This window comes from Physella acuta, unplaced genomic scaffold, assembly GCF_028476545.2.
Source record: "Physella acuta isolate Inbredline_101_S28 unplaced genomic scaffold, ASM2847654v3 ptg000533l, whole genome shotgun sequence".
NCBI lineage: Eukaryota > Metazoa > Mollusca > Gastropoda > Physidae > Physella > Physella acuta.
This window is the reverse complement of record NW_026732052.1, coordinates 581,874-599,404: the sequence shown is the minus strand read 5'-3', so window position 1 is coordinate 599,404 and position 17,531 is coordinate 581,874. Positions and strand designations below refer to the sequence as shown.

General features: G+C 30.1%; 52 non-coding genes across 52 annotated transcripts; all 52 read right to left on the bottom strand.

Annotated features, from left to right (window-relative positions):
- Positions 1 to 73: 73 nt before the first annotated feature.
- Positions 74 to 192, bottom strand: LOC131945658 (5S ribosomal RNA). Its single transcript, XR_009387496.1, has one exon. It is a non-coding gene; the product is annotated as a 5S ribosomal RNA (ribosomal RNA).
- Positions 193 to 414: 222 nt separating this feature from the next.
- On the bottom strand, positions 415 to 533 carry LOC131945583 (5S ribosomal RNA). The gene has a single exon (XR_009387422.1). It is a non-coding gene; the product is annotated as a 5S ribosomal RNA (ribosomal RNA).
- Positions 534 to 753: 220 nt separating this feature from the next.
- Positions 754 to 872, bottom strand: LOC131945572 (5S ribosomal RNA). The gene has a single exon (XR_009387411.1). It is a non-coding gene; the product is annotated as a 5S ribosomal RNA (ribosomal RNA).
- A 221-nt stretch (positions 873 to 1,093) lies between these two features.
- Positions 1,094 to 1,212, bottom strand: LOC131945411 (5S ribosomal RNA). The gene has a single exon (XR_009387255.1). It is a non-coding gene; the product is annotated as a 5S ribosomal RNA (ribosomal RNA).
- A 219-nt stretch (positions 1,213 to 1,431) lies between these two features.
- LOC131945689 (5S ribosomal RNA) lies at positions 1,432 to 1,550 on the bottom strand. Its single transcript, XR_009387525.1, has one exon. It is a non-coding gene; the product is annotated as a 5S ribosomal RNA (ribosomal RNA).
- Positions 1,551 to 1,772: 222 nt separating this feature from the next.
- Positions 1,773 to 1,891, bottom strand: LOC131945705 (5S ribosomal RNA). Its single transcript, XR_009387540.1, has one exon. It is a non-coding gene; the product is annotated as a 5S ribosomal RNA (ribosomal RNA).
- Positions 1,892 to 2,109: 218 nt separating this feature from the next.
- Positions 2,110 to 2,228, bottom strand: LOC131945631 (5S ribosomal RNA). The gene has a single exon (XR_009387469.1). It is a non-coding gene; the product is annotated as a 5S ribosomal RNA (ribosomal RNA).
- Positions 2,229 to 2,445: 217 nt separating this feature from the next.
- On the bottom strand, positions 2,446 to 2,564 carry LOC131945688 (5S ribosomal RNA). The gene has a single exon (XR_009387524.1). It is a non-coding gene; the product is annotated as a 5S ribosomal RNA (ribosomal RNA).
- A 219-nt stretch (positions 2,565 to 2,783) lies between these two features.
- Positions 2,784 to 2,902, bottom strand: LOC131945630 (5S ribosomal RNA). The gene has a single exon (XR_009387468.1). It is a non-coding gene; the product is annotated as a 5S ribosomal RNA (ribosomal RNA).
- A 215-nt stretch (positions 2,903 to 3,117) lies between these two features.
- Positions 3,118 to 3,236, bottom strand: LOC131945410 (5S ribosomal RNA). The gene has a single exon (XR_009387254.1). It is a non-coding gene; the product is annotated as a 5S ribosomal RNA (ribosomal RNA).
- Positions 3,237 to 3,457: 221 nt separating this feature from the next.
- On the bottom strand, positions 3,458 to 3,576 carry LOC131945409 (5S ribosomal RNA). Its single transcript, XR_009387253.1, has one exon. It is a non-coding gene; the product is annotated as a 5S ribosomal RNA (ribosomal RNA).
- A 223-nt stretch (positions 3,577 to 3,799) lies between these two features.
- On the bottom strand, positions 3,800 to 3,918 carry LOC131945485 (5S ribosomal RNA). Its single transcript, XR_009387326.1, has one exon. It is a non-coding gene; the product is annotated as a 5S ribosomal RNA (ribosomal RNA).
- Positions 3,919 to 4,140: 222 nt separating this feature from the next.
- Positions 4,141 to 4,259, bottom strand: LOC131945408 (5S ribosomal RNA). The gene has a single exon (XR_009387252.1). It is a non-coding gene; the product is annotated as a 5S ribosomal RNA (ribosomal RNA).
- A 223-nt stretch (positions 4,260 to 4,482) lies between these two features.
- Positions 4,483 to 4,601, bottom strand: LOC131945657 (5S ribosomal RNA). The gene has a single exon (XR_009387495.1). It is a non-coding gene; the product is annotated as a 5S ribosomal RNA (ribosomal RNA).
- A 222-nt stretch (positions 4,602 to 4,823) lies between these two features.
- Positions 4,824 to 4,942, bottom strand: LOC131945400 (5S ribosomal RNA). Its single transcript, XR_009387244.1, has one exon. It is a non-coding gene; the product is annotated as a 5S ribosomal RNA (ribosomal RNA).
- Positions 4,943 to 5,161: 219 nt separating this feature from the next.
- LOC131945629 (5S ribosomal RNA) lies at positions 5,162 to 5,280 on the bottom strand. The gene has a single exon (XR_009387467.1). It is a non-coding gene; the product is annotated as a 5S ribosomal RNA (ribosomal RNA).
- Positions 5,281 to 5,498: 218 nt separating this feature from the next.
- On the bottom strand, positions 5,499 to 5,617 carry LOC131945687 (5S ribosomal RNA). The gene has a single exon (XR_009387523.1). It is a non-coding gene; the product is annotated as a 5S ribosomal RNA (ribosomal RNA).
- A 219-nt stretch (positions 5,618 to 5,836) lies between these two features.
- On the bottom strand, positions 5,837 to 5,955 carry LOC131945627 (5S ribosomal RNA). The gene has a single exon (XR_009387465.1). It is a non-coding gene; the product is annotated as a 5S ribosomal RNA (ribosomal RNA).
- Positions 5,956 to 6,170: 215 nt separating this feature from the next.
- On the bottom strand, positions 6,171 to 6,289 carry LOC131945407 (5S ribosomal RNA). Its single transcript, XR_009387251.1, has one exon. It is a non-coding gene; the product is annotated as a 5S ribosomal RNA (ribosomal RNA).
- A 222-nt stretch (positions 6,290 to 6,511) lies between these two features.
- LOC131945405 (5S ribosomal RNA) lies at positions 6,512 to 6,630 on the bottom strand. Its single transcript, XR_009387249.1, has one exon. It is a non-coding gene; the product is annotated as a 5S ribosomal RNA (ribosomal RNA).
- A 223-nt stretch (positions 6,631 to 6,853) lies between these two features.
- LOC131945484 (5S ribosomal RNA) lies at positions 6,854 to 6,972 on the bottom strand. Its single transcript, XR_009387325.1, has one exon. It is a non-coding gene; the product is annotated as a 5S ribosomal RNA (ribosomal RNA).
- Positions 6,973 to 7,194: 222 nt separating this feature from the next.
- Positions 7,195 to 7,313, bottom strand: LOC131945582 (5S ribosomal RNA). The gene has a single exon (XR_009387421.1). It is a non-coding gene; the product is annotated as a 5S ribosomal RNA (ribosomal RNA).
- Positions 7,314 to 7,533: 220 nt separating this feature from the next.
- Positions 7,534 to 7,652, bottom strand: LOC131945571 (5S ribosomal RNA). Its single transcript, XR_009387410.1, has one exon. It is a non-coding gene; the product is annotated as a 5S ribosomal RNA (ribosomal RNA).
- Positions 7,653 to 7,873: 221 nt separating this feature from the next.
- LOC131945404 (5S ribosomal RNA) lies at positions 7,874 to 7,992 on the bottom strand. The gene has a single exon (XR_009387248.1). It is a non-coding gene; the product is annotated as a 5S ribosomal RNA (ribosomal RNA).
- A 221-nt stretch (positions 7,993 to 8,213) lies between these two features.
- LOC131945403 (5S ribosomal RNA) lies at positions 8,214 to 8,332 on the bottom strand. Its single transcript, XR_009387247.1, has one exon. It is a non-coding gene; the product is annotated as a 5S ribosomal RNA (ribosomal RNA).
- Positions 8,333 to 8,550: 218 nt separating this feature from the next.
- Positions 8,551 to 8,669, bottom strand: LOC131945626 (5S ribosomal RNA). Its single transcript, XR_009387464.1, has one exon. It is a non-coding gene; the product is annotated as a 5S ribosomal RNA (ribosomal RNA).
- A 216-nt stretch (positions 8,670 to 8,885) lies between these two features.
- LOC131945402 (5S ribosomal RNA) lies at positions 8,886 to 9,004 on the bottom strand. The gene has a single exon (XR_009387246.1). It is a non-coding gene; the product is annotated as a 5S ribosomal RNA (ribosomal RNA).
- A 222-nt stretch (positions 9,005 to 9,226) lies between these two features.
- Positions 9,227 to 9,345, bottom strand: LOC131945401 (5S ribosomal RNA). The gene has a single exon (XR_009387245.1). It is a non-coding gene; the product is annotated as a 5S ribosomal RNA (ribosomal RNA).
- Positions 9,346 to 9,567: 222 nt separating this feature from the next.
- Positions 9,568 to 9,686, bottom strand: LOC131945581 (5S ribosomal RNA). The gene has a single exon (XR_009387420.1). It is a non-coding gene; the product is annotated as a 5S ribosomal RNA (ribosomal RNA).
- Positions 9,687 to 9,906: 220 nt separating this feature from the next.
- LOC131945570 (5S ribosomal RNA) lies at positions 9,907 to 10,025 on the bottom strand. Its single transcript, XR_009387409.1, has one exon. It is a non-coding gene; the product is annotated as a 5S ribosomal RNA (ribosomal RNA).
- Positions 10,026 to 10,245: 220 nt separating this feature from the next.
- On the bottom strand, positions 10,246 to 10,364 carry LOC131945399 (5S ribosomal RNA). The gene has a single exon (XR_009387243.1). It is a non-coding gene; the product is annotated as a 5S ribosomal RNA (ribosomal RNA).
- A 219-nt stretch (positions 10,365 to 10,583) lies between these two features.
- Positions 10,584 to 10,702, bottom strand: LOC131945685 (5S ribosomal RNA). The gene has a single exon (XR_009387522.1). It is a non-coding gene; the product is annotated as a 5S ribosomal RNA (ribosomal RNA).
- A 218-nt stretch (positions 10,703 to 10,920) lies between these two features.
- LOC131945625 (5S ribosomal RNA) lies at positions 10,921 to 11,039 on the bottom strand. Its single transcript, XR_009387463.1, has one exon. It is a non-coding gene; the product is annotated as a 5S ribosomal RNA (ribosomal RNA).
- A 223-nt stretch (positions 11,040 to 11,262) lies between these two features.
- Positions 11,263 to 11,381, bottom strand: LOC131945398 (5S ribosomal RNA). Its single transcript, XR_009387242.1, has one exon. It is a non-coding gene; the product is annotated as a 5S ribosomal RNA (ribosomal RNA).
- Positions 11,382 to 11,601: 220 nt separating this feature from the next.
- Positions 11,602 to 11,720, bottom strand: LOC131945569 (5S ribosomal RNA). Its single transcript, XR_009387408.1, has one exon. It is a non-coding gene; the product is annotated as a 5S ribosomal RNA (ribosomal RNA).
- Positions 11,721 to 11,942: 222 nt separating this feature from the next.
- LOC131945397 (5S ribosomal RNA) lies at positions 11,943 to 12,061 on the bottom strand. Its single transcript, XR_009387241.1, has one exon. It is a non-coding gene; the product is annotated as a 5S ribosomal RNA (ribosomal RNA).
- Positions 12,062 to 12,279: 218 nt separating this feature from the next.
- On the bottom strand, positions 12,280 to 12,398 carry LOC131945684 (5S ribosomal RNA). Its single transcript, XR_009387521.1, has one exon. It is a non-coding gene; the product is annotated as a 5S ribosomal RNA (ribosomal RNA).
- Positions 12,399 to 12,620: 222 nt separating this feature from the next.
- LOC131945396 (5S ribosomal RNA) lies at positions 12,621 to 12,739 on the bottom strand. The gene has a single exon (XR_009387240.1). It is a non-coding gene; the product is annotated as a 5S ribosomal RNA (ribosomal RNA).
- A 215-nt stretch (positions 12,740 to 12,954) lies between these two features.
- Positions 12,955 to 13,073, bottom strand: LOC131945395 (5S ribosomal RNA). Its single transcript, XR_009387239.1, has one exon. It is a non-coding gene; the product is annotated as a 5S ribosomal RNA (ribosomal RNA).
- Positions 13,074 to 13,296: 223 nt separating this feature from the next.
- On the bottom strand, positions 13,297 to 13,415 carry LOC131945393 (5S ribosomal RNA). Its single transcript, XR_009387237.1, has one exon. It is a non-coding gene; the product is annotated as a 5S ribosomal RNA (ribosomal RNA).
- A 220-nt stretch (positions 13,416 to 13,635) lies between these two features.
- On the bottom strand, positions 13,636 to 13,754 carry LOC131945740 (5S ribosomal RNA). The gene has a single exon (XR_009387573.1). It is a non-coding gene; the product is annotated as a 5S ribosomal RNA (ribosomal RNA).
- A 218-nt stretch (positions 13,755 to 13,972) lies between these two features.
- LOC131945624 (5S ribosomal RNA) lies at positions 13,973 to 14,091 on the bottom strand. The gene has a single exon (XR_009387462.1). It is a non-coding gene; the product is annotated as a 5S ribosomal RNA (ribosomal RNA).
- Positions 14,092 to 14,306: 215 nt separating this feature from the next.
- LOC131945392 (5S ribosomal RNA) lies at positions 14,307 to 14,425 on the bottom strand. Its single transcript, XR_009387236.1, has one exon. It is a non-coding gene; the product is annotated as a 5S ribosomal RNA (ribosomal RNA).
- Positions 14,426 to 14,648: 223 nt separating this feature from the next.
- Positions 14,649 to 14,767, bottom strand: LOC131945529 (5S ribosomal RNA). The gene has a single exon (XR_009387369.1). It is a non-coding gene; the product is annotated as a 5S ribosomal RNA (ribosomal RNA).
- A 216-nt stretch (positions 14,768 to 14,983) lies between these two features.
- On the bottom strand, positions 14,984 to 15,102 carry LOC131945391 (5S ribosomal RNA). The gene has a single exon (XR_009387235.1). It is a non-coding gene; the product is annotated as a 5S ribosomal RNA (ribosomal RNA).
- A 223-nt stretch (positions 15,103 to 15,325) lies between these two features.
- Positions 15,326 to 15,444, bottom strand: LOC131945390 (5S ribosomal RNA). Its single transcript, XR_009387234.1, has one exon. It is a non-coding gene; the product is annotated as a 5S ribosomal RNA (ribosomal RNA).
- A 221-nt stretch (positions 15,445 to 15,665) lies between these two features.
- Positions 15,666 to 15,784, bottom strand: LOC131945389 (5S ribosomal RNA). Its single transcript, XR_009387233.1, has one exon. It is a non-coding gene; the product is annotated as a 5S ribosomal RNA (ribosomal RNA).
- Positions 15,785 to 16,007: 223 nt separating this feature from the next.
- LOC131945388 (5S ribosomal RNA) lies at positions 16,008 to 16,126 on the bottom strand. Its single transcript, XR_009387232.1, has one exon. It is a non-coding gene; the product is annotated as a 5S ribosomal RNA (ribosomal RNA).
- A 221-nt stretch (positions 16,127 to 16,347) lies between these two features.
- LOC131945387 (5S ribosomal RNA) lies at positions 16,348 to 16,466 on the bottom strand. The gene has a single exon (XR_009387231.1). It is a non-coding gene; the product is annotated as a 5S ribosomal RNA (ribosomal RNA).
- Positions 16,467 to 16,684: 218 nt separating this feature from the next.
- On the bottom strand, positions 16,685 to 16,803 carry LOC131945386 (5S ribosomal RNA). Its single transcript, XR_009387230.1, has one exon. It is a non-coding gene; the product is annotated as a 5S ribosomal RNA (ribosomal RNA).
- Positions 16,804 to 17,021: 218 nt separating this feature from the next.
- On the bottom strand, positions 17,022 to 17,140 carry LOC131945623 (5S ribosomal RNA). Its single transcript, XR_009387461.1, has one exon. It is a non-coding gene; the product is annotated as a 5S ribosomal RNA (ribosomal RNA).
- A 215-nt stretch (positions 17,141 to 17,355) lies between these two features.
- Positions 17,356 to 17,474, bottom strand: LOC131945385 (5S ribosomal RNA). The gene has a single exon (XR_009387229.1). It is a non-coding gene; the product is annotated as a 5S ribosomal RNA (ribosomal RNA).
- Positions 17,475 to 17,531: the final 57 nt, after the last annotated feature.

Here is a 17,531-nt window from a genome sequence, read left to right as displayed (position 1 = left end):
AACAATATATTTTTAAAAAAACGGAAAATTAAAAAAAACATAATTTAAAAAAAAAAATTGAATTAAAAAATTCAATCTACAGCACGTGGTGTTCCCAAGCGGTCACCCATCTTAGTACTAACCACGCCAGACGTTGCTTGACTTCGGTTATCGGACGAGAACCGGTATCTTCAACGTTGTATGGCCGTAGATATACAATTACAAAAAAGTAGCATTTTATACTGATGTGTACATGAAATATTTGACATAAGCAACACACACTAATAAAAACTAATACTCGTTGATAAAAATAACTCAAGAAAAAAACTTTCAACCATCGTCTTTTGTTATTTGAGAAAAAATAAACAATATATTTTTAAAAAAACGGAAAATTAAAAAAACATAGTTTTAAAAAAAAATTAAATTAAAAAATTCAATATACAGCACGTGGTGTTCCCAAGCGGTCACCCATCTAAGTACTAACCACGCCAGACGTTGCTTGACTTCGGTGATCGGACGAGAACCGGTATCTTCAACGTTGTATGGCCGTAGATATACAATTACAAAAAATTAGCATTTTATACTGATGTGTACATGAAATATTTGACATAAGCAACACACACTAATAAAAACTAATATTCGTTGATAAAAATAACTCAAGAAAAAAAACTTTCAACCATAGTCTGTTTTTATTTTAGAAAAATTAAGAAATACGATTTTTAAAAAGAGTACATTTTTTGAAATAATTAAAAATAGAATAAAACTAAAAAATTCAATCTACAGCACGTGGTGTTCCCAAGCAGTCACCCATCTAAGTACTAACCACGCCAGACGTTGCTTGACTTCGGTGATCGGACGAGAACCGGTATCTTCAACGTTGTATGGCCGTAGATATACAATTACAAAACAGTAGCATTTTATACTGATGTGTACATGAAATATTTGACATAAGCAACACACACTAATAAAAACTAATATTCGTTGATAAAAATAACTCAAGAAAAAAACTTTCAACCATCGTCTTTTTTATTTGAGAAAAAATAAACAATATATTTTTTTAAAAACGGAAAATTAAAAAAACATAATTTTCAAAAAAAATTAAATTAAAAAAATCAATCTACAGCACGTGGTGTTCCCAAGCGGTCACCCATCTAAGTACTAACCACGCCAGACGTTGCTTGACTTCGGTGATCGGACGAGAACCGGTATCTTCAACGTTGTATGGCCGTAGATATACAATTACAAAAAAGTAGCATTTTATACTGATGTGTACATGAAATATCTGACATAAGCAACACACACTAATAAAAACTAATATTCGTTGATAAAAATAACTCAAGAAAAAAACTTTCAACCATCGTCTTTTTTTATTTGAGAAAAAATAAAATATATATTTTTTTTAAAGTAAAATTAAAAAACATAATTTAAAAAAAAAATTTAATTAAAAAATTCAATCTACTGCACGTGGTGTTCCCAAGCGGTCACCCATCTAAGTACTAACCACGCCAGACGTTGCTTGACTTCGGTGATCGGACGAGAACCGGTATCTTCAACGTTGTATGGCCGTAGATATACAATTACAAAAAAGTAGCATTTTATACTGATGTGTACATGAAATATTTGACATAAGCAACACACACTAATAAAAACTAATATTCGTTGATAAAAATAACTCAAGAAAAAAACTTTCAACCATCGTCTTTTTTTATTTGAGAAAAAATAAACAATATATTTTTTAAAAAACGGAAAATTAAAAAAACATAATTTAAAAAAAAAATTAAATTAAAAAATTCAATCTACAGCACGTGGTGTTCCCAAGCGGTCACCCATCTAAGTACTAACCACGCCAGACGTTGCTTGACTTCGGTGATCGGACGAGATCCGGTATCTTCAACGTTGTATGGCCGTAGATATACAATTACAAAAAAGTAGCATTTTATACTGATGTGTACATGAAATATCTGACATAAGCAACACACACTAATAAAAACTAATATTCGTTGATAAAAATAACTCAAGAAAAAAACTTTCAACCATCGTCTTTTTTTATTTGAGAAAAAATAAAATATATTTTTTTTTAAAGTAAAATTAAAAAACATAATTTAAAAAAAAAATGTAATTAAAAAATACAATCTACAGCACGTGGTGTTCCCAAGCGGTCACCCATCTAAGTACTAACCACGCCAGACGTTGCTTGACTTCGGTGATCGGACGAGAACCGGTATCTTCAACGTTGTATGGCCGTAGCTATACAATTACAAAAAAGTAGCATTTTATACTGATGTGTACATGAAATATTTGACATAAGCAACACACACTAATAAAAACTAATATTCGTTGATAAAAATAACTCAAGAAAAAAACTTTCAACCATCGTCTTTTTTTATTTGAGATAAAAAAATATATATTTTTTTTAAAGTAAAATTAAAAAACATAATTTAAAAAAAACATTTAATTAAAAAATTCAATCTACTGCACGTGGTGTTCCCAAGCGGTCACCCATCTAAGTACTAACCACGCCAGACGTTGCTTGACTTCGGTGATCGGACGAGAACCGGTATCTTCAACGTTGTATGGCCGTAGATATACAATTACAAAAAAAGTAGCATTTTATACTGATGTGTACATGAAATATCTGACATAAGCAACACACACTAATAAAAACTAATATTCGTTGATAAAAATAACTCAAGAAAAAAACTTTCAACCATCGTCTTTCTTTATTTGAGAAAAAAAAAATATATATTTTTTTTAAAGTAAAATTAAAAAACATAATTTAAAAAAAAAATGTAATTAAAAAATTCAATCTACAGCACGTGGTGTTCCCAAGCGGTCACCCATCTAAGTACTAACCACGCCAGACGTTGCTTGACTTCGGTGATCGGACGAGAACCGGTATCTTCAACGTTGTATGGCCGTAGCTATACAATTACAAAAAAGTAGCATTTTATACTGATGTGTACATGAAATATTTGACATAAGCAACACACACTAAAAAAAACTAATATTCGTTGATAAAAATAACTCAAGAAAAAAACTTTCAACCATCGTCTTTTTTTATTTGAGAAAAAAATATATATATTTTTTTTAAAGTAAAATTAAAAAACATAATTTAAAAAAAAATTAATTAAAAAATTCAATCTACAGCACGTGGTGTTCCCAAGCGGTCACCCATCTAAGTACTAACCACGCCAGACGTTGCTTGACTTCGGTGATCGGACGAGAACCGGTATCTTCAACGTTGTATGGCCGTAGATATACAATTACAAAAAAGTAGCATTTTATACTGATGTGTACATGAAATATTTGACATAAGCAACACACACTAATAAAAACTAATATTCGTTGATAAAAATAACTCAAGAAAAAAACTTTCAACCATCGTCTTTTTTATTTGAGAAAAAATAAACAATATATTTTTTAAAAAACGGAAAATTAAAAAAACATAATTTTTAAAAAAAATTAAATTAAAAAAATCAATCTACAGCACGTGGTGTTCCCAAGCGGTCACCCATCTAAGTACTAACCACGCCAGACGTTGCTTGACTTCGGTGATCGGACGAGAACCGGTATCTTCAACGTTGTATGGCCGTAGATATACAATTACAAAAAAGTAGCATTTTATACTGATGTGTACATGAAATATTTGACATAAGCAACACACACTAATAAAAACTAATATTCGTTGATAAAAATAACTCAAGAAAAAAACTTTCAACCATCGTCTTTTTTTATTTGAGAAAAAATAAATAATATATTTTAAAAAAAAACGGAAAATTTAAAAACATATTTTTAAAATAAACATAAAACTAAAAAATTCAATCTACAGCACGAGGTGTTCCCAAGCGGTCACCCATCTAAGTACTAACCACGCCAGACGTTGCTTGACTTCGGTGATCGGACGAGAACCGGTATCTTCAACGTTGTATGGCCGTAGATATACAATTACAAAAAAGTAGCATTTTATACTGATGTGTACATGAAATATTTGACATAAGCAACACACACTAATAAAAACTAATATTCGTTGATAAAAATAACTCAAGAAAAAAACTTTCAACCATCGTCTTTTTTTATTTAAGAAAAAATAAACAATATATTTTTAAAAAAACGGAAAATTAAAAAAACATAATTTAAAAAAAAAATTAAATTCAAAAATTCAATCTACAGCACGTGGTGTTCCCAAGCGGTCACCCATCTAAGTACTAACCACGCCAGACGTTGCTTGACTTCGGTGATCGGACGAGAACCGGTATCTTCAACGTTGTATGGCCGTAGATATACAATTACAAAAAAGTAGCATTTTATACTGATGTGTACATGAAATATTTGACATAAGCAACACACACTAATAAAAACTAATACTCGTTGATAAAAATAACTCAAGAAAAAAACTTTCAACCATCGTCTTTTGTTATTTGAGAAAAAATAAACAATATATTTTTAAAAAAACGGAAAATTAAAAAAAACATAATTTAAAAAAAAAATTGAATTAAAAAATTCAATCTACAGCACGTGGTGTTCCCAAGCGGTCACCCATCTTAGTACTAACCACGCCAGACGTTGCTTGACTTCGGTTATCGGACGAGAACCGGTATCTTCAACGTTGTATGGCCGTAGATATACAATTACAAAAAAGTAGCATTTTATACTGATGTGTACATGAAATATTTGACATAAGCAACACACACTAATAAAAACTAATACTCGTTGATAAAAATAACTCAAGAAAAAAACTTTCAACCATCGTCTTTTGTTATTTGAGAAAAAATAAATAATATATTTTTAAAAAAACGGAAAATTAAAAAAACATAGTTTTAAAAAAAAATTAAATTAAAAAATTCAATCTACAGCACGTGGTGTTCCCAAGCGGTCACCCATCTTAGTACTAACCACGCCAGACGTTGCTTGACTTCGGTGATCGGACGAGAACCGGTATCTTCAACGTTGTATGGCCGTAGATATACAATTACAAAAAATTAGCATTTTATACTGATGTGTACATGAAATATTTGACATAAGCAACACACACTAATAAAAACTAATATTCGTTGATAAAAATAACTCAAGAAAAAAAACTTTCAACCATCGTCTTTTTTTATTTGAGAAAAAATAAAATATATATTTTTTTAAAGTAAAATTAAAAAACATAATTTTAAAAAAAAATGTAATTAAAAAATTCAATCTACAGCACGTGGTGTTCCCAAGCGGTCACCCATCTAAGTACTAACCACGCCAGACGTTGCTTGACTTCGGTGATCGGACGAGAACCGGTATCTTCAACGTTGTATGGCCGTAGCTATACAATTACAAAAAAGTAGCATTTTATACTGATGTGTACATGAAATATTTGACATAAGCAACACACACTAATAAAAACTAATATTCGTTGATAAAAATAACTCAAGAAAAAAACTTTCAACCATCGTCTTTTTTTATTTGAGAAAAAAAAATATATATTTTTTTTTAAAGTAAAATTAAAAAACATAATTTAAAAAAAAAATTTAATTAAAAAATTCAATCTACTGCACGTGGTGTTCCCAAGCGGTCACCCATCTAAGTACTAACCACGCCAGACGTTGCTTGACTTCGGTGATCGGACGAGAACCGGTATCTTCAACGTTGTATGGCCGTAGATATACAATTACAAAAAAGTAGCATTTTATACTGATGTGTACATGAAATATCTGACATAAGCAACACACACTAATAAAAACTAATATTCGTTGATAAAAATAACTCAAGAAAAAAACTTTCAACCATCGTCTTTCTTTATTTGAGAAAAAATAAAATATATATTTTTTTTAAAGTAAAATTAAAAAACATAATTTAAAAAAAAAATTTAATTAAAAAATTCAATCTACAGCACGTGGTGTTCCCAAGCGGTCACCCATCTAAGTACTAACCACGCCAGACGTTGCTTGACTTCGGTGATCGGACGAGAACCGGTATCTTCAACGTTGTATGGCCGTAGCTATTCAATTACAAAAAAGTAGCATTTTATACTGATGTGTACATGAAATATTTGACATAAGCAACACACACTAATAAAAACTAATATTCGTTGATAAAAATAACTCAAGAAAAAAACTTTCAACCATCGTCTTTTTTTATTTGAGAAAAAAATATATATTTTTTTTTTAAAGTAAAATTAAAAAACATAATTTAAAAAAAAATTAATTAAAAAATTCAATCTACAGCACGTGGTGTTCCCAAGCGGTCACCCATCTAAGTACTAACCACGCCAGACGTTGCTTGACTTCGGTGATCGGACGAGAACCGGTATCTTCAACGTTGTATGGCCGTAGATATACAATTACAAAAAAGTAGCATTTTATACTGATGTGTACATGAAATATTTGACATAAGCAACACACACTAATAAAAACTAATATTCGTTGATAAAAATAACTCAAGAAAAAAACTTTCAACCATCGTCTTTTTTATTTGAGAAAAAATAAACAATATATTTTTTAAAAAATGGAAAATTAAAAAAACATAATTTTTAAAAAAAATTAAATTAAAAAAAATCAATCTACAGCACGTGGTGTTCCCAAGCGGTCACCCATCTAAGTACTAACCACGCCAGACGTTGCTTGACTTCGGTGATCGGACGAGAACCGGTATCTTCAACGTTGTATGGCCGTAGATATACAATTACAAAAAAGTAGCATTTTATACTGATGTGTACATGAAATATTTGACATAAGCAACACACACTAATAAAAACTAATATTCGTTGATAAAAATAACTCAAGAAAAAAACTTTCAACCATCGTCTTTTTTTATTTGAGAAAAAATAAATAATATATTTTTAAAAAAAACGGAAAATTTAAAAACATATTTTTAAAATAAACATAAAACTAAAAAATTCAATCTACAGCACGAGGTGTTCCCAAGCGGTCACCCATCTAAGTACTAACCACGCCAGACGTTGCTTGACTTCGGTGATCGGACGAGAACCGGTATCTTCAACGTTGTATGGCCGTAGATATACAATTACAAAAAAGTAGCATTTTATACTGATGTGTACATGAAATATTTGACATAAGCAACACACACTAATAAAAACTAATATTCGTTGATAAAAATAACTCAAGAAAAAAACTTTCAACCATCGTCTTTTTTTATTTGAGAAAAAATAAACAATATATTTTTTAAAAAACGGAAAATTAAAAAAACATAGTTTTAAAAAAAAATTAAATTAAAAAATTCAATATACAGCACGTGGTGTTCCCAAGCGGTCACCCATCTAAGTACTAACCACGCCAGACGTTGCTTGACTTCGGTGATCGGACGAGAACCGGTATCTTCAACGTTGTATGGCCGTAGATATACAATTACAAAAAATTAGCATTTTATACTGATGTGTACATGAAATATTTGACATAAGCAACACACACTAATAAAAACTAATATTCGTTGATAAAAATAACTCAAGAAAAAAAACTTTCAACCATAGTCTGTTTTTATTTTAGAAAAATTAAGAAATACGATTTTTAAAAAGAGTACATTTTTTGAAATAATTAAAAATAGAATAAAACTAAAAAATTCAATCTACAGCACGTGGTGTTCCCAAGCAGTCACCCATCTAAGTACTAACCACGCCAGACGTTGCTTGACTTCGGTGATCGGACGAGAACCGGTATCTTCAACGTTGTATGGCCGTAGATATACAATTACAAAACAGTAGCATTTTATACTGATGTGTACATGAAATATTTGACATAAGCAACACACACTAATAAAAACTAATATTCGTTGATAAAAATAACTCAAGAAAAAAACTTTCAACCATCGTCTTTTTTATTTGAGAAAAAATAAACAATATATTTTTTTAAAAACGGAAAATTAAAAAAACATAATTTAAAAAAAAAATTAAATTAAAAAAATCAATCTACAGCACGTGGTGTTCCCAAGCGGTCACCCATCTAAGTACTAACCACGCCAGACGTTGCTTGACTTCGGTGATCGGACGAGAACCGGTATCTTCAACGTTGTATGGCCGTAGATATACAATTACAAAAAAGTAGCATTTTATACTGATGTGTACATGAAATATCTGACATAAGCAACACACACTAATAAAAACTAATATTCGTTGATAAAAATAACTCAAGAAAAAAACTTTCAACCATCGTCTTTTTTTATTTGAGAAAAAATAAACAATATATTTTTTAAAAAACGGAAAATTAAAAAAACATAATTTAAAAAAAAATTAAATTAAAAAATTCAATCTACAGCACGTGGTGTTCCCAAGCGGTCACCCATCTAAGTACTAACCACGCCAGACGTTGCTTGACTTCGGTGATCGGACGAGAACCGGTATCTTCAACGTTGTATGGCCGTAGATATACAATTACAAAAAAGTAGCATTTTATACTGATGTGTACATGAAATATCTGACATAAGCAACACACACTAATAAAAACTAATATTCGTTGATAAAAATAACTCAAGAAAAAAACTTTCAACCATCGTCTTTTTTTATTTGAGAAAAAATAAAATATATATTTTTTTAAAGTAAAATTAAAAAACATAATTTTTAAAAAAAATGTAATTAAAAAATTCAATCTACAGCACGTGGTGTTCCCAAGCGGTCACCCATCTAAGTACTAACCACGCCAGACGTTGCTTGACTTCGGTGATCGGACGAGAACCGGTATCTTCAACGTTGTATGGCCGTAGCTATTCAATTACAAAAAAGTAGCATTTTATACTGATGTGTACATGAAATATTTGACATAAGCAACACACACTAATAAAAACTAATATTCGTTGATAAAAATAACTCAAGAAAAAAACTTTCAACCATCGTCTTTTTTTATTTGAGAAAAAAATATATATATTTTTTTTTAAAGTAAAATTAAAAAACATAATTTAAAAAAAAATTAATTAAAAAATTCAATCTACAGCACGTGGTGTTCCCAAGCGGTCACCCATCTAAGTACTAACCACGCCAGACGTTGCTTGACTTCGGTGATCGGACGAGAACCGGTATCTTCAACGTTGTATGGCCGTAGATATACAATTACAAAAAAGTAGCATTTTATACTGATGTGTACATGAAATATTTGACATAAGCAACACACACTAATAAAAACTAATATTCGTTGATAAAAATAACTCAAGAAAAAAACTTTCAACCATCGTCTTTTTTATTTGAGAAAAAATAAACAATATATTTTTTAAAAAATGGAAAATTAAAAAAACATAATTTTAAAAAAAAATTCAATTAAAAAAAATCAATCTACAGCACGTGGTGTTCCCAAGCGGTCACCCATCTAAGTACTAACCACGCCAGACGTTGCTTGACTTCGGTGATCGGACGAGAACCGGTATCTTCAACGTTGTATGGCCGTAGATATACAATTACAAAAAAGTAGCATTTTATACTGATGTGTACATGAAATATTTGACATAAGCAACACACACTAATAAAAACTAATATTCGTTGATAAAAATAACTCAAGAAAAAAACTTTCAACCATCGTCTTTTTTTATTTGAGAAAAAATAAACAATATATTTTTTAAAAAACCGAAAATTAAAAAAACATAGTTTTAAAAAAAAATTAAATTAAAAAATTCAATATACAGCACGTGGTGTTCCCAAGCGGTCACCCATCTAAGTACTAACCACGCCAGACGTTGCTTGACTTCGGTGATCGGACGAGAACCGGTATCTTCAACGTTGTATGGCCGTAGATATACAATTACAAAAAATTAGCATTTTATACTGATGTGTACATGAAATATTTGACATAAGCAACACACACTAATAAAAACTAATATTCGTTGATAAAAATAACTCAAGAAAAAAAACTTTCAACCATAGTCTGTTTTTATTTTAGAAAAATTAAGAAATACGATTTTTAAAAAGAGTACATTTTTTGAAATAATTAAAAATAGAATAAAACTAAAAAATTCAATCTACAGCACGTGGTGTTCCCAAGCAGTCACCCATCTAAGTACTAACCACGCCAGACGTTGCTTGACTTCGGTGATCGGACGAGAACCGGTATCTTCAACGTTGTATGGCCGTAGATATACAATTACAAAACAGTAGCATTTTATACTGATGTGTACATGAAATATTTGACATAAGCAACACACACTAATAAAAACTAATATTCGTTGATAAAAATAACTCAAGAAAAAAACTTTCAACCATCGTCTTTTTTATTTGAGAAAAAATAAACAATATATTTTTTTAAAAACGGAAAATTAAAAAAACATAATTTAAAAAAAAAATTAAATTAAAAAATCAATCTACAGCACGTGGTGTTCCCAAGCGGTCACCCATCTAAGTACTAACCACGCCAGACGTTGCTTGACTTCGGTGATCGGACGAGAACCGGTATCTTCAACGTTGTATGGCCGTAGATATACAATTACAAAAAAGTAGCATTTTATACTGATGTGTACATGAAATATCTGACATAAGCAACACACACTAATAAAAACTAATATTCGTTGATAAAAATAACTCAAGAAAAAAACTTTCAACCATCGTCTTTTTTTATTTGAGAAAAAATAAAATATATATTTTTTTAAAAGTAAAATTAAAAAACATAATTTAAAAAAAAAATTTAATTAAAAAATTCAATCTACTGCACGTGGTGTTCCCAAGCGGTCACCCATCTAAGTACTAACCACGCCAGACGTTGCTTGACTTCGGTGATCGGACGAGAACCGGTATCTTCAACGTTGTATGGCCGTAGATATACAATTACAAAAAAGTAGCATTTTATACTGATGTGTACATGAAATATCTGACATAAGCAACACACACTAATAAAAACTAATATTCGTTGATAAAAATAACTCAAGAAAAAAACTTTCAACCATCGTCTTTTTTTATTTGAGAAAAAATAAAATATATATTTTTTTAAAGTAAAATTAAAAAACATAATTTTTAAAAAAAATGTAATTAAAAAATTCAATCTACAGCACGTGGTGTTCCCAAGCGGTCACCCATCTAAGTACTAACCACGCCAGACGTTGCTTGACTTCGGTGATCGGACGAGAACCGGTATCTTCAACGTTGTATGGCCGTAGCTATACAATTACAAAAAAGTAGCATTTTATACTGATGTGTACATGAAATATTTGACATAAGCAACACACACTAATAAAAACTAATATTCGTTGATAAAAATAACTCAAGAAAAAAACTTTCAACCATCGTCTTTTTTTATTTAAGAAAAAATAAACAATATATTTTTTTAAAAAACCGAAAATTAAAAAAACATAATTTTAAAAAAAAATTCAATTAAAAAATTCAATCTACAGCACGTGGTGTTCCCAAGCGGTCACCCATCTAAGTACTAACCACGCCAGACGTTGCTTGACTTCGGTGATCGGACGAGAACCGGTATCTTCAACGTTGTATGGCCGTAGATATACAATTACAAAAAATTAGCATTTTATACTGATGTGTACATGAAATATTTAACATAAGCAACACACACTAATAAAAACTAATATTCGTTGATAAAAATAACTCAAGAAAAAAAACTTTCAACCATAGTCTGTTTTTATTTTAGAAAAATTAAGAAATACGATTTTTAAAAAGAGTACATTTTTTGAAATAATTAAAAATAGAATAAAACTAAAAAATTCAATCTACAGCACGTGGTGTTCCCAAGCAGTCACCCATCTAAGTACTAACCACGCCAGACGTTGCTTGACTTCGGTGATCGGACGAGAACCGGTATCTTCAACGTTGTATGGCCGTAGATATACAATTACAAAACAGTAGCATTTTATACTGATGTGTACATGAAATATTTGACATAAGCAACACACACTAATAAAAACTAATATTCGTTGATAAAAATAACTCAAGAAAAAAACTTTCAACCATCGTCTTTTTTATTTGAGAAAAAATAAACAATATATTTTTTTAAAAACGGAAAATTAAAAAAACATAATTTTAAAAAAAAAATTAAATTAAAAAAATCAATCTACAGCACGTGGTGTTCCCAAGCGGTCACCCATCTAAGTACTAACCACGCCAGACGTTGCTTGACTTCGGTGATCGGACGAGAACCGGTATCTTCAACGTTGTATGGCCGTAGATATACAATTACAAAAAAGTAGCATTTTATACTGATGTGTACATGAAATATCTGACATAAGCAACACACACTAATAAAAACTAATATTCGTTGATAAAAATAACTCAAGAAAAAAACTTTCAACCATCGTCTTTTTTTATTTGAGAAAAAATAAAATATATATTTTTTTTAAAGTAAAATTAAAAAACATAATTTAAAAAAAAATTTAATTAAAAAATTCAATCTACTGCACGTGGTGTTCCCAAGCGGTCACCCATCTAAGTACTAACCACGCCAGACGTTGCTTGACTTCGGTGATCGGACGAGAACCGGTATCTTCAACGTTGTATGGCCGTAGATATACAATTACAAAACAGTAGCATTTTATACTGATGTGTACATGAAATATTTGACATAAGCAACACACACTAATAAAAACTAATATTCGTTGATAAAAATAACTCAAGAAAAAAACTTTCAACCATCGTCTTTTTTTATTTGAGAAAAAATAAACAATATATTTTTTAAAAAACGGAAAATTAAAAAAACATAATTTAAAAAAAAAATTAAATTAAAAAATTCAATCTACAGCACGTGGTGTTCCCAAGCGGTCACCCATCTAAGTACTAACCACGCCAGACGTTGCTTGACTTCGGTGATCGGACGAGAACCGGTATCTTCAACGTTGTATGGCCGTAGATATACAATTACAAAAAAGTAGCATTTTATACTGATGTGTACATGAAATATTTGACATAAGCAACACACACTAATAAAAACTAATATTCGTTGATAAAAATAACTCAAGAAAAAAACTTTCAACCATCGTCTTTTTTTATTTGAGAAAAAAAAATATATATTTTTTTTAAAGTAAAATTAAAAAACATAATTTAAAAGAAAATTAATTAAAAAATTCAATCTACAGCACGTGGTGTTCCCAAGCGGTCACCCATCTAAGTACTAACCACGCCAGACGTTGCTTGACTTCGGTGATCGGACGAGAACCGGTATCTTCAACGTTGTATGGCCGTAGATATACAATTACAAAAAAGTAGCATTTTATACTGATGTGTACATGAAATATTTGACATAAGCAACACACACTAATAAAAACTAATATTCGTTGATAAAAATAACTCAAGAAAAAAACTTTCAACCATCGTCTTTTTTTATTTAAGAAAAAATAAACAATATATTTTTTTAAAAAACCGAAAATTAAAAAAACATAATTTAAAAAAAAAATTCAATTAAAAAATTCAATCTACAGCACGTGGTGTTCCCAAGCGGTCACCCATCTAAGTACTAACCACGCCAGACGTTGCTTGACTTCGGTGATCGGACGAGAACCGGTATCTTCAACGTTGTATGGCCGTAGATATACAAATACAAAAAATTAGCATTTTATACTGATGTGTACATGAAATATTTGACATAAGCAACACACACTAATAAAAACTAATATTCGTTGATAAAAATAACTCAAGAAAAAAAACTTTCAACCATAGTCTGTTTTTATTTTAGAAAAATTAAGAAATACGATTTTTAAAAAGAGTACATTTTTTGAAATAATTAAAAATAGAATAAAACTAAAAAATTCAATCTACAGCACGTGGTGTTCCCAAGCGGTCACCCATCTAAGTACTAACCACTCCAGACGTTGCTTGACTTCGGTGATCGGACGAGAACCGGTATCTTCAACGTTGTATGGCCGTAGATATACAATTACAAAAAAGTAGCATTTTATACTGATGTGTACATGGAATATTTGACATAAGCAACACACACTAATAAAAACTAATATTCGTTGATAAAAATAACTCAAGAAAAAAACTTTCAACCATCGTCTTTTTTTATTTGAGAAAAAATAAAATATATATTTTTTTTAAAGTAAAATTAAAAAACATAATTTTAAAAAAAATGTAATTAAAAAATTCAATCTACAGCACGTGGTGTTCCCAAGCGGTCACCCATCTAAGTACTAACCACGCCAGACGTTGCTTGACTTCGGTGATCGGACGAGAACCGGTATCTTCAACGTTGTATGGCCGTAGCTATACAATTACAAAAAAGTAGCATTTTATACTGATGTGTACATGAAATATTTGACATAAGCAACACAAACTAATAAAAACTAATATTCGTTGATAAAAATAACTCAAGAAAAAAACTTTCAACCATCGTCTTTTTTTATTTGAGAAAAAAAAATATATATTTTTTTTAAAGTAAAATTAAAAAACATAATTTAAAAAAAAATTAATTAAAAAATTCAATCTACAGCACGTGGTGTTCCCAAGCGGTCACCCATCTAAGTACTAACCACGCCAGACGTTGCTTGACTTCGGTGATCGGACGAGAACCGGTATCTTCAACGTTGTATGGCCGTAGATATACAATTACAAAAAAGTAGCATTTTATACTGATGTGTACATGAAATATTTGACATAAGCAACACACACTAATAAAAACTAATATTCGTTGATAAAAATAACTCAAGAAAAAAACTTTCAACCATCGTCTTTTTTTATTTAAGAAAAAATAAACAATATATTTTTTTAAAAAAACGAAAATTAGAAAAACATAATTTTAAAAAAAAATTCAATTAAAAAATTCAATCTACAGCACGTGGTGTTCCCAAGCGGTCTCCCATCTAAGTACTAACCACGCCAGACGTTGCTTGACTTCGGTGATCGGACGAGAACCGGTATCTTCAACGTTGTATGGCCGTAGATATACAATTACAAAAAAGTAGCATTTTATACTGATGTGTACATGAAATATTTGACATAAGCAACACACACTAATAAAAACTAATATTCGTTTATAAAAATAACTCAAGAAAAAAACTTTCAACCATCGTCTTTTTTTATTTGAGAAAAAAAAATATATATATTTTTTTTAAAGTAAAATTAAAAAACATAATTTAAAAAAAATTAATTAAAAAATTCAATCTACAGCACGTGGTGTTCCCAAGCGGTCACCCATCTAAGTACTAACCACGCCAGACGTTGCTTGACTTCGGTGATCGGACGAGAACCGGTATCTTCAACGTTGTATGGCCGTAGATATACAATTACAAAAAAGTAGCATTTTATACTGATGTGTACATGAAATATTTGACATAAGCAACACACACTAATAAAAACTAATATTCGTTGACAAAAATAGCTCAAGAAAAAAATTTTCAACCATCGTCTTTTTTTATTTGAGAAAAAATAAATAATATATTTTTAAAAAAAACGGAAAATTTAAAAACATATTTTTAAAATAAACATAAAACTAAAAAATTCAATCTACAGCACGTGGTGTTCCCAAGCGGTCACCCATCTAAGTACTAACCACGCCAGACGTTGCTTGACTTCGGTGATCGGACGAGAACCGGTATCTTCAACGTTGTATGGCCGTAGATATACAATTACAAAACAGTAGCATTTTATACTGATGTGTACATGAAATATTTGACATAAGCAACACACACTAATAAAAACTAATATTCGTTGATAAAAATAACTCAAGAAAAAAACTTTCAACCATCGTCTTTTTTATTTGAGGAAAAATAAACAATATATTTTTTAAAAAACGGAAAATTAAAAAAACATAATTTTTAAAAAAAATTAAATTAAAAAAATCAATCTACAGCACGTGGTGTTCCCAAGCGGTCACCCATCTAAGTACTAACCACGCCAGACGTTGCTTGACTTCGGTGATCGGACGAGAACCGGTATCTTCAACGTTGTATGGCCGTAGATATACAATTACAAAAAAGTAGCATTTTATACTGATGTGTACATGAAATATTTGACATAAGCAACACACACTAATAAAAACTAATATTCGTTGACAAAAATAGCTCAAGAAAAAAATTTTCAACCATCGTCTTTTTTTATTTGAGAAAAAATAAATAATATATTTTTAAAAAAAACGGAAAATTTAAAAACATATTTTTAAAATAAACATAAAACTAAAAAATTCAATCTACAGCACGTGGTGTTCCCAAGCGGTCACCCATCTAAGTACTAACCACGCCAGACGTTGCTTGACTTCGGTGATCGGACGAGAACCGGTATCTTCAACGTTGTATGGCCGTAGATATACAATTACAAAACAGTAGCATTTTATACTGATGTGTACATGAAATATTTGACATAAGCAACACACACTAATAAAAACTAATATTCGTTGATAAAAATAACTCAAGAAAAAAACTTTCAACCATCGTCTTTTTTATTTGAGGAAAAATAAACAATATATTTTTTAAAAAACGGAAAATTAAAAAAACATAATTTTTAAAAAAAATTAAATTAAAAAAATCAATCTACAGCACGTGGTGTTCCCAAGCGGTCACCCATCTAAGTACTAACCACGCCAGACGTTGCTTGACTTCGGTGATCGGACGAGAACCGGTATCTTCAACGTTGTATGGCCGTAGATATACAATTACAAAAAAGTAGCATTTTATACTGATGTGTACATGAAATATCTGACATAAGCAACACACACTAATAAAAACTAATATTCGTTGATAAAAATAACTCAAGAAAAAAACTTTCAACCATCGTCTTTTTTTATTTGAGAAAAAATAAAATATATATTTTTTTTAAAGTAAAATTAAAAAACATAATTTAAAAAAAAATTAAATTAAAAAATTCAATCTACAGCACGTGGTGTTCCCAAGCGGTCACCCATCTAAGTACTAACCACGCCAGACGTTGCTTGACTTCGGTGATCGGACGAGAACCGGTATCTTCAACGTTGTATGGCCGTAGATATACAATTACAAAAAAGTAGCATTTTATACTGATGTGTACATGAAATATCTGACATAAGCAACACACACTAATAAAAACTAATATTCGTTGATAAAAATAACTCAAGAAAAAAACTTTCAACCATTGTCTTTTTTTATTTGAGAAAAAATAAAATATATATTTTTTTTAAAGTAAAATTAAAAAACATAATTTTAAAAATAATGTAATTAAAAAATTCAATCTACAGCACGTGGTGTTCCCAAGCGGTCACCCATCTAAGTACTAACCACGCCAGACGTTGCTTGACTTCGGTGATCGGACGAGAACCGGTATCTTCAACGTTGTATGGCCGTAGCTATACAATTACAAAAAAGTAGCATTTTATACTGATGTGTACATGAAATATTTGACATAAGCAACACACACTAATAAAAACTAATATTCGTTGATAAAAATAACTCAAGAAAACAACTTTCAACCATCGTCTTTTTTTATTTGAGAAAAAAATATATATATTTTTTTTAAAGTAAAATTAAAAAACATAATTTAAAAAAAAATTAATTAAAAAATTCAATCTACAGCACGTGGTGTTCCCAAGCGGTCACCCATCTAAGTACTAACCACGCCAGACGTTGCTTGACTTCGGTGATCGGACGAGAACCGGTATCTTCAACGTTGTATGGCCGTAGATATACAATTACAAAAAAGTAGCATTTTATACTGATGTGTACATGAAATATTTGACATA